The sequence below is a fragment of the Numida meleagris genome, chromosome 5 (genome assembly GCF_002078875.1).
Source record: "Numida meleagris isolate 19003 breed g44 Domestic line chromosome 5, NumMel1.0, whole genome shotgun sequence".
Classification (NCBI taxonomy): domain Eukaryota; kingdom Metazoa; phylum Chordata; class Aves; order Galliformes; family Numididae; genus Numida; species Numida meleagris.
Window position 1 is genome coordinate 3,378,258 of NC_034413.1, and position 19,689 is coordinate 3,397,946.

At 50.4% G+C, this 19,689-nt stretch overlaps 1 protein-coding gene across 3 annotated transcripts in view; it reads right to left on the minus strand.

Moving 5' to 3' along the window:
• Nucleotides 1-19,689, minus strand: part of LHPP (phospholysine phosphohistidine inorganic pyrophosphate phosphatase) — a 73,506-nt gene that overhangs the window by 3,939 nt on the left and 49,878 nt on the right. The window contains exon 7 of one of the 3 annotated variants that reach the window (XR_002439501.1): nucleotides 4,878-5,006. The exons of 1 other annotated variant lie outside the window; for it this stretch is intronic. The gene's annotated coding sequence lies outside the window, so the exon portion shown is untranslated. Of the gene's footprint in view, nucleotides 1-4,877; nucleotides 5,007-15,406; nucleotides 15,626-19,689 lie in introns of all 3 variants that reach the window. One more of the 3 variants, XR_002439502.1, reaches the window with a different exon arrangement.

Here is a 19,689-nt window from a genome sequence, read left to right on the forward strand (position 1 = left end):
GACCATCCACCAAAGCTCCCTGTGTTTGCACAAGGAATCTCTTTGTGTCACAACACAGAATTCCTGCTGACTCCCCAATTAAGCAGCGTACACTCCTGCTGCACCAAATTAGATGAAAAAAAAAAAGATTAAAACCATTCCCCCTGACAACGTATTCTTCGGGGGCTCTTACCACGGCTGTAAAATATGTGAGACAGAGTTTAACAAGATTTTCTTTACGAGGAATGTAAACAGACACCGTTAACCTTTGCTGGTGTCTTTGGACAGATGCAATAATTTCAGTCGGTGCTCGGAGTGAAACTCTCGCTTTCACTGAATGTGCAATTTAATCAGTTCAGCACTGAAAATCCAAATAAATCCCGGTGACTGACAGCGCACCGACGTGCAGCTGATGGATGCCTGTGCAGCACATCTCCTGGCGTTGCGATGGGAGCCAAAGCAGCACGAAAGGAAGGCACCTGGAGAACGCACCCAGGGCTGGAGCAGGTCCCAGAGCTTCAGGGGACTGTACCTCATCCCTCATGTCACAGCCAGATGTCCCTCAGAATAGAGAGAGAGGTTTTTTCTGGTTCAAACGCCAGTTTTTGGAGAGCCGCTGCAATGGCTCGCATAGAATTATAGAATCATGGAGTCATTCAAGCTGGAAAAGACCTCTAGGATCACCAAGCCCAACCCCAACCCACCCCCACCATGCCCGCTGACCATGTCCCTCAATGCCACATCTCTGTGGGTCTTTCTTGTTCTGCCCAAAGCAGAACACAGTGCTCGCAGAGGTGGACAAAGAGTCCCAACCTTAAGCCATGGAGCCAAGGATGCCTCTTGCACTGCTGCTGCTGCTGTGCCATTCCCCCTGGCCAACACGCCTGCAAGAGCCCCAGGAGCACAAGCCCATGCTGGAGACTTGCAGCAACCTCCACCTCCCCTCTTTTGCCTCCCAGAACTGTGCACAAAGCGCACTGTGTTTAACTGCAACTCACTGAAATTCAAGCATCCACCAGATGAAATCCGGTGAAATTAACAGCCAAATTGTTTGCTAACATCTGAGGGAAGCCCGTGGGCCCATCTCTTAATTGCTCCCATTCATATTAAGCTGCTGCAGTTCTATCTGAGCAGAGTAAACCTGCTCAGGTACAGTGCTTCTCCGGGCGGTGCACTTCAGCACGCAGGGAACGCTGGGCTGGAGTTCACAGGGAGCTAGGGGTGAGAGGAAAGGAGGTGGCCAGGACATCACCAGCCAGAGGCTGGTGGAGGGCACTGCCCTTATTTTGGGAGAGGCTCAGCACAAACCTCACCCATGTCCTCTTCACGGGCACATGTACCCGCAGCAGTTGTGAACTGTTCCCTGGACAAACCCCACGTGCTGCCATTCCTGCACAACGCGTTGGACCAGCGGCCTCGGAATGCATGCACTGAGGACGCGGGCAGCTGTTCTCCCTGACCCGTCCCTGTTTTATTTTCCCTCTCAGGAAATACAGCACATGTGGACACGCCAGATTAAGAGCTTTGGAGATTACATGTCTTGACAGTGTTTGCTCGGGCTGTGGATAGGACACAGACAGAGGCAGCAACGTATACAACCAACACCTCCCACTGCCTTGAACTACTGCACCAACCCTCGACGAGCACAGCTGGCACACGGCTGATGGTGCCACCTGTGGGACTTTGCTGGGGTGCAGCCTGGAGGAGCACAGAGGTCACCTGCCCCATGTGCAGCCCCCGGCACTGCCACGGGCACCCAGAGCCCGGGGCATCATTGGGAAGGACAAGGAGCAGCGCTCCCACCTGCTCTGGTTTTGAGATGTGCTGCCCAGAGCTTTCATGCAGCAAGGATGCGTTGTGAAGAAAGTATTTGTTACATCTGTGCAATAAATTGCTAGGCTGACTGATACAGCTAGAGGAAACAGACAGGACTTCTGGAATTACAACCCCTTTGCCTGGTAGCGTCCAGGGTAAATGGGAGCTGAGATTTATTGCTTTCACCCTGCTACCTGCACCAGAGCACCTGTGCAGCTGTACCAAGGGACGCCGTCCAGCAGCCAGGCTCGCTAAAGCACACAAAGCACTGGGTTCTGCAAATCCTTCTCAAAGTATTGCATTGAACAGACCCTAAACTGAGGTCTCTCCAGACTCCCAGTGAGAGATGCAAACTGTGGCCACCTGCACTAAACCCTGGGCCTGTCAGTATGCAGGGCTGAGCTGCGGGATCGGCCGCTCTGCGCTGACACGTGGATGCACCTAGCGCTGCAGTGCAAGGGCAGCACAGATGGTTTCAATAGCAGCAAGTCTCCCTCTCCTCCTCAAAAGTTAAATGCACGTTTGCTGTTTGCTGAGGAAATCTGAGGGCTGCCCCTGCTTTGCCAAAGCCTCCAGGCGAACAGGGTGTTTGCAAGCACTGTGAGACCCAGCGCTGCCTGCCTGGATTAATTATTGGTGACCTGCGTGGTTGTGCCAAGTGACCTCACTCCATCCAGTAGAAAATCATTTTAAACGCCCCCAAGAAAGTATTTGGACACAAGCATGTTCTTTGTGCATGCATACACACAGACGTGCACCTTTGATGCCACCAGGGTGCTGGCTATTGAAGGAGCTCAGTATTACCTGAAGGTGGCAAAGGCCGATTCCAAGGGCTGAGTCTGAAGCTCAACAAACTCCGTTCAGTGCTCCTGCAGACCTTCTCTGAAGAGAGTATTTCATTGCTTTCCTTTAACACGTTCTTTCTGTAATCCATGTTAAATGTGCAAAGTGAATGCTGGCTTCCACATCTGCACAGCACCGCGGAGAGGTTAAAGCTGCAGAAATCTGGTAGTCCTGGGTACTGGCAAGAAAGGAGCTTTGTGGATTATCGGGGAGTGAAGTCTCAGTTTAAGAATTTGAATGCCCTTGGGAGAAACGTGACTTCATAGAGTCATAGAATCAGTAAGGCTGGAAAAGACCTCTGAGATCCTCTAGTCCAGCCGTCAATTTAAGAAGCGTTAGGCCAAAGTTGCACTGATAATGTGACCCTCTAAATGAGACACAGCATTCCCACCCAACAAGCCTGAGCTACCCTACGGATGGCAGGGTATCTCATCTGATGGTGCTTACTCAACTGAAGTAACATGGGGGTACTTCTCAGAAACTGCTGCCCCTTTTAGAGTGTAAACTTTGCCACGGTTATTCCAAATTCTGGCTCATTTGCTCACACCGCTCCATAAGTCAGACCTTCACAACCTTCTCCTTGCATGGCTGCATGCTGAGGTTCCTCCCTTTCCACCGTGCAGGGCGGAAAGAATCCACCTGCCTGGGCAAACAATACCTGCAACCTGTCAATGAATTTTCACAGCACCTTCTGGATTAATGGCAATGAACTTTTGGGTGAGGGAATATCCTTTCCTATCTGCACTGTGCCCACAGCAATGAAGCTTTCCCTTGACGGTGCTAATACAGTATGATTTTTTTTCTGTGAAATAACAAATCCATGCTAGAAACCCACTGCTGCTGCCATTTCCATTTCATAACATCGTGAGATGGTTCCTCACTTACTCTGAACTCTACAATTAAATCATCATGTCCCACGGATTATTCGGAACTCTTTGCAACCTCTGCCTTTTTTGTTACAAAAGCAGGGATTGCATCCAAGTGAGGAAAAAGGCTGAGTGCACATCACCAAGGTGTGATGTGGGCACACAGTTTCCCACAGATGCAGCTCACGGCGCTGCCGCAGCTGCCCAAAGGGTTGGAGCCCATCAGCAGCTCTGCTTTGGGCCTTCCTTAGCACCAAGAAGAACAGTGAGCCTTGTGCTGGGTGCCTGCAGCCTCTGAATCACTGCACAGGGCCTGTCTGGGGAGCAAAGTGGACAGAAAACAACGCAGCCCTGTGTAGGAAGGGGTCCTGGCATTGGGCAGGACGTGCCAGGGAGCGTGGGGCTGACGGCGTCAAACCACATCTATCTACGTTTGTGCTTAAGAATGGATTAGGGAAAGCATGCTAAGCCAACAGTGTTAGTGTAAGGATTAAATCCCCGGCGCTGCTGGCTCCCGGCCCTCTGCAGGTTTCCACCTCCTTCCTTCCAGCTCCCAGTTCTGCTCCTCAGCTGAAGGCTGTGTCCGACCCACCGGGGCTGCAGCCCACGGTGCAGGCTCAGCAAGAGCCTGCTCCCACCGACATCTTCTAGGAGGTCCCCAGCCAGTCAGCAGGGATTTCGCTCTGTTTCCAAGTAAATCATTCCAGATTTCATAGAATCACAGAACCACTACAGTAGGAAAAAGTCTGTGAGATCTGCAAGTGCAGTGCCAGCCCTAACCCACCACTGCCCATGTCCCTCAATTCCACATCCCCACGGCTCTGGGACACCTCCAGGGACTGTGACCCCCCCCACTGCTCCCTGGGCAGCTTGTGACAGTGCATCATCACTCCTTCTGAGAAGAAATTTTTCCTAATATCCAACCTGAGCCTCTCCTGGTGCAGCTCGAGGCCATCGCCTCCTGTCCTACCAATGGAGGCAGCCAGCTCGCTGTGGGCACGACCATCAACCCCAAGCCAAAGCTGGGGTCCCTGCTGGCGCAGTGGGGCTGAGGCCAGCTTAGGGATGCCACTTCTTCAGATCAGACCAAGCTTGCTATGGTTCTTAAATATTAAAGCAGTAAACAACCACTTCTAATACAAAGGAAAAAAAAGGCAAAGAAGAGCAGCGGCTTTGAGACTGCTTCACCTTCTTGGTCTCAAAGCTTTTGCTTTTATCCGCTGAGACTATTTCCTTCCCTTTGCATCACCTTCAGGTGAAGACTAATCCTCTGGAGAATGAAAGGCCCCCAGTACGGGTCTTAGCTGCGCACGAGCTGCTTCTGTAACCTAACCTGCCTTGAAATGAAGTTTATTTACACAGCGTGCTCCATACCTTTGAGAAAAGCTGCTGCTTAAAATACATCAAAGCGTCGCTTTGTGCTGGAGGTGGAGCAGCCCAGGAGGCTGCACTCTGCACAGACTGCTGAATTCTCACAAGGCATCTGAGGGCGGAGATATTTGTCTGTGAGATAGAAAAAAAGTAGAATAAAACAACCCTCAAACCTTTTCAGACTGCACTGAGGACAGCACAGAGAAATCCATGCAGGGCCCATCAGCCCTTCGTGCTTTTTCCCAGCCAGCAATTAAGCAGCAGCTTGAAATGCGGGCTTAGTTTGTGTGCTATGTGGGCATAAACATGAAATAAAGGTGTTTCTGAAACAGACCCCTCAAGCCCTTGTGTGGAAAGGGCTTCTTAGATCATAAAGAGAGAGACTTCATCTTCATTAAGTAAAACATTAAAGGAAATGTTCTAACTTAAAGCGCTATACATTAATGCCCGGTAGTGTAAGGGGTTTAATTGCCTGTTGCTTTCCCACCATAAATTAAGACCTGCAGCTAATGGAAAACCTTCCCCCAGCCTGGCTGGTGCACCTCGCTCCCGTTTCATGCCTTCACCCTGGATGGAAACAGAAGGGCACCACGGAGTTGTCCAAAGTTCATAGAAATGGGAAAGTTTGGAGAAGACAACAAGAACGTAAGCATCGCACACGTTTGGCACGAGTAGCTCGTTAACTCTGCAGGCTTTGTGGTTGTGTATGTGTGAATGGAGTAACAGTCTGGTATGGGTTAAAGATGCCCCACGGTGACCCAGTGTCACACAGTCAGACAGGATGTATCCATTGCCACTCTTGGTCTGCAGCTGAACAATGCCCACATCAAACATATGCAGGTACATCTATCTATATATCCATATAAAAATACATATGTCATTTCTCTTTATTATTGCTTGCACTAAGTGACCCCAAACTGCCTGTGCAGCTCTGTCCAGCAGCTCCTGTGAGGTCAAGACGAGCAGCACCGTTACCAAGGAGGTCCTGAATGACCCTACATGCCCCTACAGGGCTGATCCATCCCCATTGGGACCACTTCTCAGAGTGGCAGTGCTCACACCCAGGGATATCTGGCAGGTGTCACCACAGCCCTTCTGCTGCTCCTAATGGCAGCCAGCACGGAGGGCCCAGAGCCACCACTGCCCCAAGAATGTGCTCAGCCTGGACAGTGAGGTACCCCTTGGCTGCAACATCTGGCACCCCTAACAGAAAGAAGTCAAAGGTTTCATACAGTTCTAGAATCACAGGCTGATAGGATGGCTTGGGTTGGAAGGGACCTCAAAGATCATCCTGTTCCAACCCCCTACCCCAGGCATGGCTGCCAACCCCTAAATCAGGCACCAGCTCAGCTGCCCAGGGCCCCATCCAGCCTGGCCTTGGGCACCTCCAGCGATGGGGTGCCCATAGCTTCTCTGGGCTTCCACTCACACTTTGTAATTAATTGGTACCTTTGCAGCACATGTCTTCCGGGGCCAGAAGGGAGCCACAAATCACCCAGCCTGACTTCCCATCTGCTGCATGCCATAAACGTCACCCGGTAATCCCTCTGTGGAGTCCCAGAACACGTGCTTGGCCAACACGCTTCTTTCCACAAAGAAAGAAGCTATCAGCAAATGGAGATTTTACCGTTGCCCTTGGCAGTGCGTGCTGATGCCGAGCCCCTGCCAACATTTGTACCTTATTTCTAAGTTCTTTCGCTACCACCTCCAGTTGCTGGCTGTGCTATGCCTTTCTCCACTGGATTAAGGATCCCTTCCGTTCCCTGCTTCTTCTCCCCACGACAGTGCTTTGCCTCTGTCATCAAATCCCCATCTCCTTTACAACAAACTAAACAGGCTGAGCTCTCTGAGAGTCTCAAAGGCAAGGCATTTCCTCCGACCTTACAATCACATCTGTGTCTCCCTTCTGCGTCCCCTTGTGCTCTTCCATTTCTTTTAAAAATCGCCCCTGAGAAGATCAGCACGTGCCAACCTGACATCCAAGGAGTGTGTTTTCCTTCCCACCCCTCAAATTCCAGCCCCAGCCCCAGCTCCCAGCAAATTCCACCAGCCAGCTTCACTGCTCTATAAAATCAGATGTGAAATCATTTCATGGGTCACGGGAAAGGGAAAATCTCCAAGAAGAGCGCTAACGTGACCCAGGCGAAGCTGCAGAAACCCAGTGGGAAGAAAAAATGCTGATCGCCCAGGCGTACTTCTGCTGCAAAACCTAACAAAATATTGATTCAGCTTCCAAAAACGAGGCTAAAATCCACGGGCTGTGCAGATCTCCAAACCCGCACGTCTCCCAGCTGCCGCCCACGTGACCCTTCGCTTCGACCGCGCTGCAAGGAGTCATTTTCAAACCTTCCCTTATGGAGATCTGCAACTGAAGTAAAAGCAAAGTAAAGGCATCTATGCCTTAAAATAACCCTCTGAAGTCACCGGGAGAATGAGCTGAGATTTCTCTGATATTTAGGAGGCCGCTAAGTTACTGTTGGCTCTTCTGACACATAAGCATGGTTCTGTGCTCTGCACTTAGCTGTAGTATTTTTTTTCTACCAAACCTCTTTTCCATTCTCCTTTTCGCCCAATTTAACATCTCTAAAATGAACTCTGGGCTAATGCGGATGTCAGGCTCTCACAATTATCCTGCTTTCAGCACAGAGATGCTGTACGACATTTCTCCCTTGGTACTGCTTTGCCACAGCCCTGTACTCAGAGCCACGCTTTTGATACAGACTCTGATGTGATTTGGTTAGTAATTACCTAGGCTTGATTATTCATTAATATTAGTGATAAATAAAGCCAAGCAAAGGTCTCCCATTGCCAGTGCCAGGGGAACTGTGACTCCTCTGCTGTCCTTCGCAGCAAGCAGTACCAGCAAGGTGAAGGATTATTCACAGGAGAAAAAATTGGTTGGCTGGAGATCAGTTTAGTGTGAGCCAGCCTTGAAATCTTACAGAACAAGAGACAAAAAGGCCTGAAATAAAAACAGGCAGAGAGCAGCTCTCTCTGTCGTGCCACGGGTCTTAATTCCAGTTCTATGAAGTGTGGTCTAGTCTGCAAAATTAAAATTACAAAGCGTAACTATGGATTAATTGCTAGAGGGGAATCCATAAACTCTGACTTTGGAAGACCTCTGCCTGGGTCCTGGCTCCAGGGGCTCTGATACAGTTTTCTAACTCTGCTTAGTTGTTTCTCTGGTCTTTAGAAATAAACCCATGCTTTGATGAAGTTCCTACTTCCGTGGCCAGTAGTAGAGGAAGAACTTTCCATCCAGCCTGTAACTATTTACAGTTCCTAAAGCTGCTTCTGCCTCCATCACTGGAACCTGATTTTAAACCTGCAGCCTCTGCTTGCATCCTATGGCAGTTTTTACAGGTCAGCACACTGACCCCAGACAAAGACTTTAGTGCTTTTGCAGCTAACCCAGCAAGCAATGCTAAGAGAATGTTCAAGATCTGGAAACTACAAGAAAACAAAAAACATGAGAAAGGACCTGCAAATTGTTTAATTAACATTGATGCAGAGTATCGTAGAATCATAAGAGTCATTTGAGTTGGAAGGGACCCTCAAAGGCCAGCTGGTCTAAAAACCCCTGCAGTGACCAGGGACAAGGTCCACACATCAAATCCAGATCTTTCCAACTTGGAGAGAAGGATGTCATGGGGTACCATGCCAAAGGCTTCACTGATGACATCAGTGGCTCTTCCCTTGTCCACTGATGCAGTTACACCATCATAAAAAGCAACAAGGTTGGTCAGGCAGCACCTGCCCTTGGAGTACACGGGGGTTGATATGCAATTAGCATCAGACGAATCATGCTGGTTTCCCTGAGAATGACTTGCTGACAAAGCCAAGCCTTCAGTCAACACTAATGCAATCACGGAGCGCTGCTGCAGCACGGGGCAGCAGAGGTGACACCGTTCTTAGAAAAGCGCAATGCCTCCTGCAAGAGTAGGCCCCAATTACGCTACCCCTAATTAGCTTTCCGGTGGTAATTTGAATTTTTTTTTTTTTTTTTCATTTCCTGTTATATCGAACCACTGCCATGGTCCACCCTGAAAACACGTCAGCCATTAGCAGGATGATCACAGTGCAAAGCGAGCCCCAAATCCGTGACCAGGGACAGACTCCTGAGAACTTGCTTTGCTGGGAAAAACCCAGCAGCGGTTTGGTGAGCAGATGGAGCTCCTGGGAAACTCTGATGTCACAGCGAGGGCAACTGCACCCATGCAAGGAACACCATGGTGGCTCTAGGAGCCCCTTGTAGGAGGCTCCTACGCTCACATTGCTTTTTATTTGGTTTGCACATGAAGAAAGTAAAGGGTTTCTAACTTTTTAATAGACATGGGCGTCAGGGAGCTGGAGCTGGGAGCCCATTTGTGGTTTTTTTGCCCAGGGTGCATGTCTGGGGTAAAACCGCTAACCTGGAAATTGGGGGTCATCATGGAAATGCTGACAGACCTTTACCTGCAGTGACAGTGCATTTCCAGCCCATGAAGGCTTCGGAGAACATGGCATGTGGGTGGTTACAGCCACAAGTAATTACGCAGTTTATATTGAGGGTTTGGGGGTTTTGTTGTTGCTTTTGTTGTCTTGGGTGGGTTTTTTGGTGCATGCATTTCCCAAGTACTGCTCTGTTCAACAGAAGACCTTACTGATGGCCGTTTGTGAACAAGCATCCCCCCAGCTGATGTTTCTCCCCATTTTGTGCTGGGAAACAAGCACGCACCTGAGCTTCTGCTGCTCCTCTTCCTATCCCCTTTGCAAATCTGTGTGGCTCTGAAGGGCCTGGCCACGCACAGGGCTCCTGGTGTGCTGAATTCAGTACCACCTGCACAGACATCTTCCCTCTTCGGTCGACTACAGCCCATTGACATGTTTATGGTTCCTACCCAGTAGGCATTACTACTTACTACTTCCCAGGAGAAATAAAAGACTCTTTAAGCTGGTCTCCAGACGATTGCAGAGTGCTGATGCCCAGCAGCACTGGCAGTGACTTCACTTCATCGAATCATAAAGGTTGGAAAGGACTGCTAGGAGCACCAAGTCCAGCTGGCGACCCAACACCACCATGCCCACTGTCCCTAAGTGGGACAATGCGGCCAGTTGCTTGAATGGGGAAGGAGTCACCAATGGTAGAGAGGCAGAGGAGCAAGGCAACATATGGACCCTGGTTTTACCAGCCTAAATCTGGGAGATGCTATTTAGGTCTAAATCCAAAAGAAGCCTGGAGCCCAAGGCAGCCTCCTCCCAGCCCCCCACTCCCAAAGCACAGCTTGAAACTAAGTCACGAGTGTTTGCAGCATGAAAGCTCTGCAGCAAGAAATGATAGCTGCTTCCCACAAATGTGGGCAAGATAAACATCTTTGTTACAAAGCATGAGCCTCTCCAGTTTTATTGACTGAGATAGAAAGCATCAGATAATGGGAACTGCTGAATCCAGTCTCTGATTAGCAATTAAACACTTAGAGAGGGGCAAGCCTCTGGGCAACAATGCCTTCCCCATTGATTCATATAAAACCTTCTCACATAAATTAGCTATCCCCATGATTTTAATGCTTCACTATGCCCTTGACAAAGGAGCCCTTACAGGGCTGTGCTCAGCAATCGGCTCCAGCTTTGCCCTTTGGAAACCTGGCCAGGATCCAGGGCCGTGGATGCTGCTGTCCCACTGGAAGTGGGATGCAGGAGCAGAAGGGGCTCCTCGCCACGCCGACCTTCTCGTGGCCGTGGGATGGGGCTGTCGTGGCTGGAGGGAATGAAATGCACAAAGCACAGCGGGGTCTCGCCGCAGGGCTGCCCGGATCCGTCCCGTCAGACTGATTTGCCCACACAAACAGCAAACACATCTTGGTTTGCAAGAGCAAGGAGCGTGCACGGCCCGCGTGTGGCTGCCCTGCAGCTCCCGCTGCCTTTGTGCACCTTGGGCCGGGTTCCAGCCTGGCTGGGCCAGCACCGACCTCAGCGATCCATTCTGATTTGCACGGGCTGATGGAAGCGAGATGGGAGCGGGGCATTTTCTACGTGAAAGGTATTATATAAAAGCGAACGGCTATTCACGTCACCAGCCCATCTCCCTAATTAAAAGCTGAAAGGATCCGAGCTCGGCCCGAGGAACGATCAATCCTGCCAGACACAATGTACCCGGGAGACGTTTGCAGAACACGGCTGACGCTGCTGAGGGCTTTGTTTCCCCAAGCCTCCTTCCACCAGTGTAAAAGCTGCGACTGGAAAGTCCTGGTCCTTGGAGGGAGCGCTGGTTTTTATCAGATGGTAATGATGAGTACATCGTGAAATCATTTAATAGTTCTCATTAAATGCATTGCTGGAGAGCAGGCGTGATTTACGGACGGTATGCCAGGGGTATAAATAAGCCGCGCTCTGCTTGTAACACAGCTGGTCAAGAAAATTAATGTTTTGTTTTCCATAACCTTTGTGCTCTCCCTTCCTCTGCTACTATGGCAAAGCTCGAGGCGTGTAACTCGATCGTACTCTGAAAGACAACACACGTCCCCACGCCTCAGCCCAGAAGCAGAAAGGCTCCCACATGGAGCTGCATTCCAGCCCCTAACACGTGGATGCTTCCTCACTGCAAAACAAAACCCCAAACTACTTCCAGGCAGACTCGCCTCCTCTGCACTTGTGCTACGAGTGCTCCCAGCAAGCCCGGCTCCAACAGATACTGATACGCTCAGCATTGCTGCACTAAATGCGTTTCCACCTTTAAAACTGAAGTATTCCTTTTTCTTTCTTCTTTTTTTTTTTTGCCCTGGGAACAGGACAAAAGCCATTCAAACCAGATTACCATCCATCTTCAGCTTAGACGAGAGGAAACACGAGGCAGTTGCGGTGCAGGACGGTGGCCAGAGACACTTTTAATGCTTACACTAACTGTGGCACCTAATCCTAAGCAAACACTTCATCAGTTGCATAATGTTTTTTCAAAAGCCCTTTTACTCCCAGCACAAGGCGCCCAGTGTGCGTGCGACCCGGGGCAGGAGAGCCGAGCTCTCAGGGCAGACAGACGTGGATGAGGCTTAGCAGAGAGTCGATTTCAGAAGGACAGAGGGAAGGGCTTTGAGATCATATGGTTCACATCTGGAATTTACAGGCCCGATAATTTTATAACCCTCTCCTTATGGTTTTCCCCCTCGCTCCCTGGCCTAAGCCTTGTTTCATTGCACTCTGCGGCAGCTGCTGCGTCTCTCCAGCCCAGAACTCCACGGAGGGGTGGGAGAGGACGTGTCCATGCAGACCTTGGTGGCACCAACCAGGACTTTTGCAGTGGCTGGGGAAGGCCAGCAGGACAGCCCGCTGCTTGCTGACAGCACGTGGGGCCAGGTGACCTTTAGAGGTCCCTTCCAACTCAAACGATTCTATGACACTACGCTAAGTCCTTTTAAGTCTCACCCAGAGTCCCTTCTGGTTGCTTTTTATGGCACATAGGAGCCTTTCTTCATAAAAGCCACTTTCTGAAGACTTTGTAGTATTTCTTTTCTGGCTGAAACCAAGAAACCTCTTACTCAACCAACCATTTCTCAGATGCGCTGAATAACCTGGGCAGTAACATCACCGCATGAAGACATTCAGAAACGAGCAGTCAAAACACTGAGGCAGCAGAGGACACAGCAACATGAAAACCACCTCGAACCACGACAGGAAACATGGAAAAGATCAGTCTCATTTAAGCCTGGGAACCTGTGAGCGCGTGTACATTCATTAACAAATAATCTGTTTGTTACTACGATTGCTAACACTTGTTAACGCTGCTTTCAGCGTTGCCAGCCTCTCCCACCCAAAGTGAAGGCACTCAGTGAAGGATGTCCTTCACAGTGACACAGTGGTCACTGCCCTACCTTAGTGCAGGGACTTGCAATCTGCCTAGAAGCAATCGTAGCTGTCGGGCTTAGTTTAGCCATGCCTTGGAAATCTAGCTCTGAATTTCTTTGGGTCGTTTCCTCTGGAGGCAATACAGCTTTTGGAAACCCCCGCTGAGTTTGAAACGTTTGGAAGTAATCGCTAATGCCCCCAAAAATTGGAACTGAGGAAAAAATCTGAGCAGTATCAGCTATTGGAAAGCAATGGGACTGCAGGAGAGAAATGCTGCTTGAGAATCAGCCCTGACCCCTCTGGGAAGGAGCAGCTGCCTGGGGAATGCGTGGTGTGGACACAGCAACCTCAGTAATGGCTTTGCTCATCCTGTATGGGCCAGGTTCTGGGCCTGCTGTCTGTGGGGAACTTCCTTTAACTGCAGTGGGAACTGATCCCAGGAGCCTGACCACAGCATTTGTTTCTCTGTGTGCAATGCCTTGTGCGTAAACAAAGGAGGGAGGAAGAGACCTCTTCGGTAATCATCACAGAAATGATCTTGACCTTTTAACACTGAAACCAAGAATAAAACTGATAAATCCCCCTAGAGCCGTTCTCTACCTTCTTACTGTATTTCTGCCAGATTAAGCTTGGAAACTTGGCTCGTTTGCTGGTATGCAAGGATGTCCCCTGCACAAAGCTCCCACTGAATGTATGCAAGGAACCAATGGCAGGGCCATTGCTGAGCTCCTCCTGGCACAGCAAGCCTTGGGCCTGCAAATCTACACCCTGCACACTAAGTGCTCTGGCTCTGATAGCAGCCATAGCAGCCCCATGATTGACACTACAAGGCTCCTGTGCAAACCTCAGGACCTCAAACCAACCATGACCGAGTGCTTGAAAATTCCAAGGGACCCGGTGGCTTTGGCTGACAGCAGATGCCCACTGCGTGCTCAAACAGGCCAGCCACTGCTTGGCCTAATGTGCGATCCGCCCCTTAAAGAGTTAAAACAAAGAGTTCTGCTAATACTTAAGCGTTACAAATCTTCTCTGTTAAAATAAATTATTCAGGGGATGTCATCCTCCCATCAGCACCATCTGAGCTACGTCTTTAATAGTTCTGTGCGCTGAACACTTTCTGTCATACTGTCAGCGATAGCACGGCTGCAAGACGAGGAAGGGGGGAATGCGTGCGCGCACACTATCAAACATGAAAGACAAAGCTGCTTCCTCTTAATTGCTATGAAACACACGCTGTCCGAGGCTGAGGGGAGATTTGCGATGTCCATTGCATTACAGAGGGGTAAAGCAAGCAGAAATAACACGCAGACCTTCAGGAGCAGCAGTCGCCTCGACTTTCTCACCTGATGGATAATTCACCCACCCCCTACACTGCATTTCCTTCTTTTGCCCCCAGATGTTAAAACAACCACCTATCTGCCCACGTCATCACTTACTTGTCCAAATGACATGCAAAATGCAGAAAACAAATGTAACCAAACATGTTTAGAAGCAAATGTGAGCTTTACATAGGAGAACTCTCCTCCCAGGTGATAGGATGAGAGGTAACGGCCTTACGTCACGCATGGGGAGGCTCAGGCTGGATATTAGGAACAATTTCTTCTCTGAAAGAGCAGTGAGGCACTGGCACAGGCTGGGGGAGGTCATCGCCCCTGGAGGTGTTCCAGAACCACGGAGATGTGGCACTGAGGGACATGGGCAGGGGGCATGGTGGGGGTGGGCTGGAGTTGGACTTGGGAATCTTAGTCTTCTCCAGCCCTAATGGTTCTGTGATTATCACAGCATTGCCTCATATTAGTGCCTGTGATGCCCAGAATGCCCAGGCAGCTGCAGCAAGTACAATGACTACGATCTGCCAGGACACGGTGATTAAAACCTCACTTGCATTTGTAAAAACAATGTCTGCTTCATGATCCGTGCAACTTAAGGGGATGAGCTCCATCCCTATGGGTCAAATTGTCATTCATAGTCAAACGTCTCTTCTCTCTCAGTGGGAGTGGAGAATAGTAAAGGTTTCCTGAGGGAGACTGCTCCATCTTTCCTTCTTACTCTGCAGAGCTCCTACTAAGTGCTAAGTGGTGGTTCTCCTAAAAGACAGACCAAGGAGTAAGAGATGGCTGCTTAAGCTAACGAGGCAGGCTATAGATTTAGCAGAGGTTATGAAAAAAAGAGTCTTCTTCAACCCTGGCACCACATTCAGAGGTAAAGAGGAGCAAGAGGCATGAAAGCGCTTGGCACTGCCTGTCAACACACCCTCCATTCACCCAAGCACCTCAATGGGACCCGAAAGCATTCTGCTAAGTACAAAAATGCTGTGGTCAGTTACGTGTGCTCAATGACTGAACAGTCAGCAAGGAAAAGCCGTTCATGTCCAGGCTGGAATGAAGAAAATTCAATTGCAAATATGCTAAGGTATTACTCGCAGAAGTTGGGTCCCCTGTGGAGTGGCAGAATGAGCATTTGCCAACACTGTGCCTTATGGGACTGAAGAGTGCAGCCAAAAGAGAACGGGGTGAAGCCACCAAACAGGGAGTGCAGAACGGACACCAAAGCCTGAATGTACAATCAGCCTAAATCTCAGAGATGAGAACACTCTCTGCTGAGTGAAAAAGAGAACAGGCGCATTCCGCAGCAAAGCCAGAACTCCATCACTTTGCCAAGACTTCTGATCTGTGCCTGTGTCCCCAGCTGTTAAACAGGTTAACTCCTCTCACCTATGGCAGATAGGTTTCATATGTTGGTGCTCCGTGTCTCATCTGCTGCTAATGCACTCGTTTCCTAAATTTGGATGCAAGGAGGACGAGCTGGCCCTGTGCTCATGCATAAAGGATGGTCAGCATCCTGGAGAGAAGCCATCCAACCGCAATCTATCATCCGGACCGGAGCACAGAGGATACAAGTGTAGGCTGAAAGTCAGCTATTGTGTGATGCACCTACAGGAGAACATTTGGAGAAATAAGGTTAACAAGGAAAACAGGAAGCCTGAGCTTGTTTGCCCAAGGACAGTGATTATAATAGTGCCTATCCTTATAACATACAATGGACATTCAAGCAAGGCTGTCACATGCCACAAGGAGGAACATCTGGAGAAATACCTCAGTCTGGGTACCTGGGAGGGTGAGGAATCCCCATCCCATCCAATGCGAGGTGAGCAGTACAGGAGCAGAGCAGGGGTGGATGGGAGCACGGGGAGGGCCAGCTGCTATTTCTGGCCGTGGTGCTGCCGGAGGTACCGGGGAGGTCACTTCCACTTCCCTCCGCGCCTCTCACTTGCTCAGTGGAAAAATAGTTTGTCATCTGACATCTGAGAAACAAACCCTGATCTTTTCCAGAAGTGCTGTGCAAGTGGATCAGCACTGAGATCCACCACGAAGAAGGAATTCCAGATTGGACCTGGCATTACCATTACCATGGTTATGGTAACTCCAACAACAAGAGTTTTACATGAGGCTTCTCCAAGGATAAAACTGGAAGGGACCCGTGATGATCATCTAGCTGCCACAGTGCTGATAACCTCATGGAAAGCAAACTTCTGACCACGTGTGTGAGAAAACTGGGCAGCACTCCCCGTGTGCATGGCCTGGAGGCTGTGGGGAATCACTGCTGTGGGGGAATCACTGCTGCTGGGTGTCCCAGCTTGGGAACAGCCGTGGCCATATGTCCACATGGAAAGGCATTGAGGATGGATGCCACCACTTGGGCATGTCAGGAGCCGTGTGCCAGTGCCAGCTCAGCTGCTGGAAGTCACTTAATCCCTAATTTGGGCTCTAGGTGAAACGTCAGGTGCATGGGGTCCCAAGTTTGGAAGCAAATTTCCTCCTGTCATTTGCACAATCCTAATAGGATGGAGACAAGCAGCAGCCACTGGTCTTGCTGTTATTAGTATCAGTGTCTTATCAATTCCCCTTCCAGCCATTCTGTGAGAAGGCTGAAATGTCACAGTATTAAACCTCACAGGAAGCTTAGCAATGTAAAAATAGCACTTTGCAGAAAAACAAACGCGACGCGCGATGCCACCCTGAAGAACTGCCTGGGGAAGAAATGCTGCTCAGGGGAAGTTCAGGTTGGGAATAGGGAACAACTTCTTCCCAGAAAGATCCGTGTTGCATTGGCATAGGCTCTGCCCAGGGAGCGGTGGGCTCACCATCCCTGGAGGTGTTCCAGAGCCACAGAGATGTGGCACTGAGGGACATGGGCAGTGGGCACGGTGGGGGCGGGCTGGGGTTGGTGATTTTAGAGGTGTTTTCCAGCCTTAATGATTCTGTGATTCTACCTTGGCCATCAGAGGGAAAAACCAAGAAACCCAACCGTAGCGCAGCAGTCAAGGCCCAAAAACACAGTGACCTTATGAATATTTAAGACAAAGCGATTTGTTTTGTTTGGAAACACACCCTGGCAGCATCCGCAGTGAGAATGCACGGCCTCTAATGTGGAACATGTGTTTGGGGAGAATAATAAAGCACCTGAGCTGGAAAGTCAGGCGGGTTGATCCTCCTCCCCTCTCTTGGCAGCCTCAGCGTCGCTTTCTGGATTATGACTTCAGGGGTCAGAGCACATCAAACAGGTGGGCCGGGAGGCTGGGTGCTTCCTCCTGCTACCCGTCCCCAGAAAGCCAATGGAAGAAGCAAAGAGGACGGGTGGGAAAAGAGCCGGCAGCAGTGGAAGCAGCAGCGGAGTTCTTATGCACAGCAAACCCGGGAACGGGTCCAAGATTCGCTTACTGCCAGACCAAAGCCACCTGCACGACCATTTCCTAACCACGCAGCACAGCACGTGGCACGAGGCGTGAGGTGTGCAGACGCGCTGGAATCCTGCTGTCAGTCAAGCTGGCCAGCACGCAGGAAGGGTTAAAGGCAACTGGAGCCCTCCGCTTGTTGACCGTGTGAATTAGAGACGGATAGTTTGCTGCGAACACGCTGATCAATATCTCCCAGCTGCCAGTTTAATCAGGATTAAGCCAGCAGCTATTAATTTTGCTCTTTTCCGACAACATTTAGCCACCGTGTGAAAGCGTTTCCTCTATCGCAAACAAATTAACCTCGATATCATCTACCCAGACGTTTTCAAGGGACAAGGAAAAAAAAAAAAAGAAAGAAAACCCCAAACGCAAACAATAGAGGCCAAGACTAATCATCTGGCTTTAATTAGAAGTCATGTTTTCCAGCGAGTTGGGAGGAGGAAGCGCTCCGGCTGCCAGCGGCTCAGCCCCTTGCTGCAGGCACCCGGCGCTCGCTCCGAGCACGCGTGTGCTTGCTCCGAGCGCTGCACCTTGCAAAGCCACCTCTGAGCTCCCAGTGCACAGCGATGCAGCCAGCAGCACAGCTAGCAGCATCCCAGGAGAGGTTTGGCTCCTCGGACAGCTCCACAGCCCCCGAGCATCCGCCCCTCCCGGCAAAGCGGTGGGAATATTTTAACATTCCAGCTCGCTTGGGTTTTGGCTCACCTGCAGGCGCTGAGTATGTACACACACACAAACTGCTTTGCTTCTGAAATGCATCCACGTTGGAGAGCGGTGGCAGGCAGCCGCGCAGCACGGCGTGCAGGTATGCATACCAATGCCCCGAAATAATGCAGCGGAACTCAGGGATGAAAGCCCTGGGCTACACACAAAACATGCTTGCAGACCTAGGAACAAATGATCACAGGGAGCGGAATAGCAGCTCTGAGAGCCAGCTGTTTTGTCCCCTTTGTCCTCGAGAGTCTTAATCTCAATTATGGAGTGACTCACGGAGGAAGAGCACACATCCTAGGACACACGGGACCGGGCTCCCAGCTCTACGAAAGCCCTTTCTCTCAGCTATTCTGCCCATGGCAAGGGCACCAGACATTCTCTGAAGAAAGGATAACAGAGAGGCCGGGCTTTCCTTCCAAGCTTCCTCTGAAATCACACTTGGCAGAGAGGCCCCAGCCTGCTGAAAGAGCATGGGAATGTGCATGGCAAGAGCCGTGTCCAGGTTGGACCTCGCTGGGGTTTTCTAAGCCATCTGGGCTCCGACTTAGCTTTCCAGATAAGCTGCAAGTGAAAAGCCAGCTCCCAGCTGAAGGGCTCAGTTTGGAGTTGATGGCAGGGGAATGGCTGCAGGATGTGCTTGCTGAGCTCTACTGCCGCCAGGTGGGGTTAAGGGCAGCAGAGAAAGGCTTTTGCCACCGCTGCTGTGTGGGGAGGACAGCTTGCTCACTCCTTTCCTGTTCCCCAGATCCACAATTCCACTGCCTCTTCCAGCTGGAAAACTTCTGCTCCTATTTCCCATCTGCTGGAAAAGGAGCGAGAGACCTCGTGCAGGCAGAGCTCAGGCAGTTAACGAATTTCCCAGTGCTGGGTTACACAACCGTCCCCCTAGCAGGCACAGCAGGACAATGCTTGAAAGGAGGTTGCCCTCCATCAGTCCCCAAACCCCAAATCCCAGCTGGTGTACATTTCCCACCATCACACAAACACCATCTGCTGGAAATCCCTCCTCATTTACACAGCTCCCAAGCTTCCTGAGATGCTTGGACACCTCTCTTCCCCTTCTCCACGTGGACCTGGAGAGGCCCTTGGAGGAGGGATAAATGCAAACCACCATTTGCCAGCTAGGGTGGATTCTGCCCTCTTGATGTCATGTCAGCTAAGGCAGCTGGTTCTTCCCCAGGAAGACATGACTGGGGGGGGGGGAGGGGGGTACGTGTCTCTGTGAGAAGTCTTTTGAGAGGAAACAAACAGGGAAACCTCAAAAGTGTTTGAGCACAGAGTTCTGCTTCCTTCCACTCCAGCCTGTACAAACCACCTAATAATTGCAAAGTGACATCTGGCTCTGACTGACAGATTGGGTGGCACTCAGCCTCCACCCTCCCGGCTTAAGGCAGGAACTGCGTTGAGATAAATTAAACTGAAGAGCTATTGTTCAAGTCAGAGCAAATTAAGCTGTATTCGGGCCAGAGAGGGGCGATTTGAGGGAGGCTGACATGTAGCAGAGTCAGTGCAGATAGCACCAAAGGGCAAACAAACGTGGAGAGA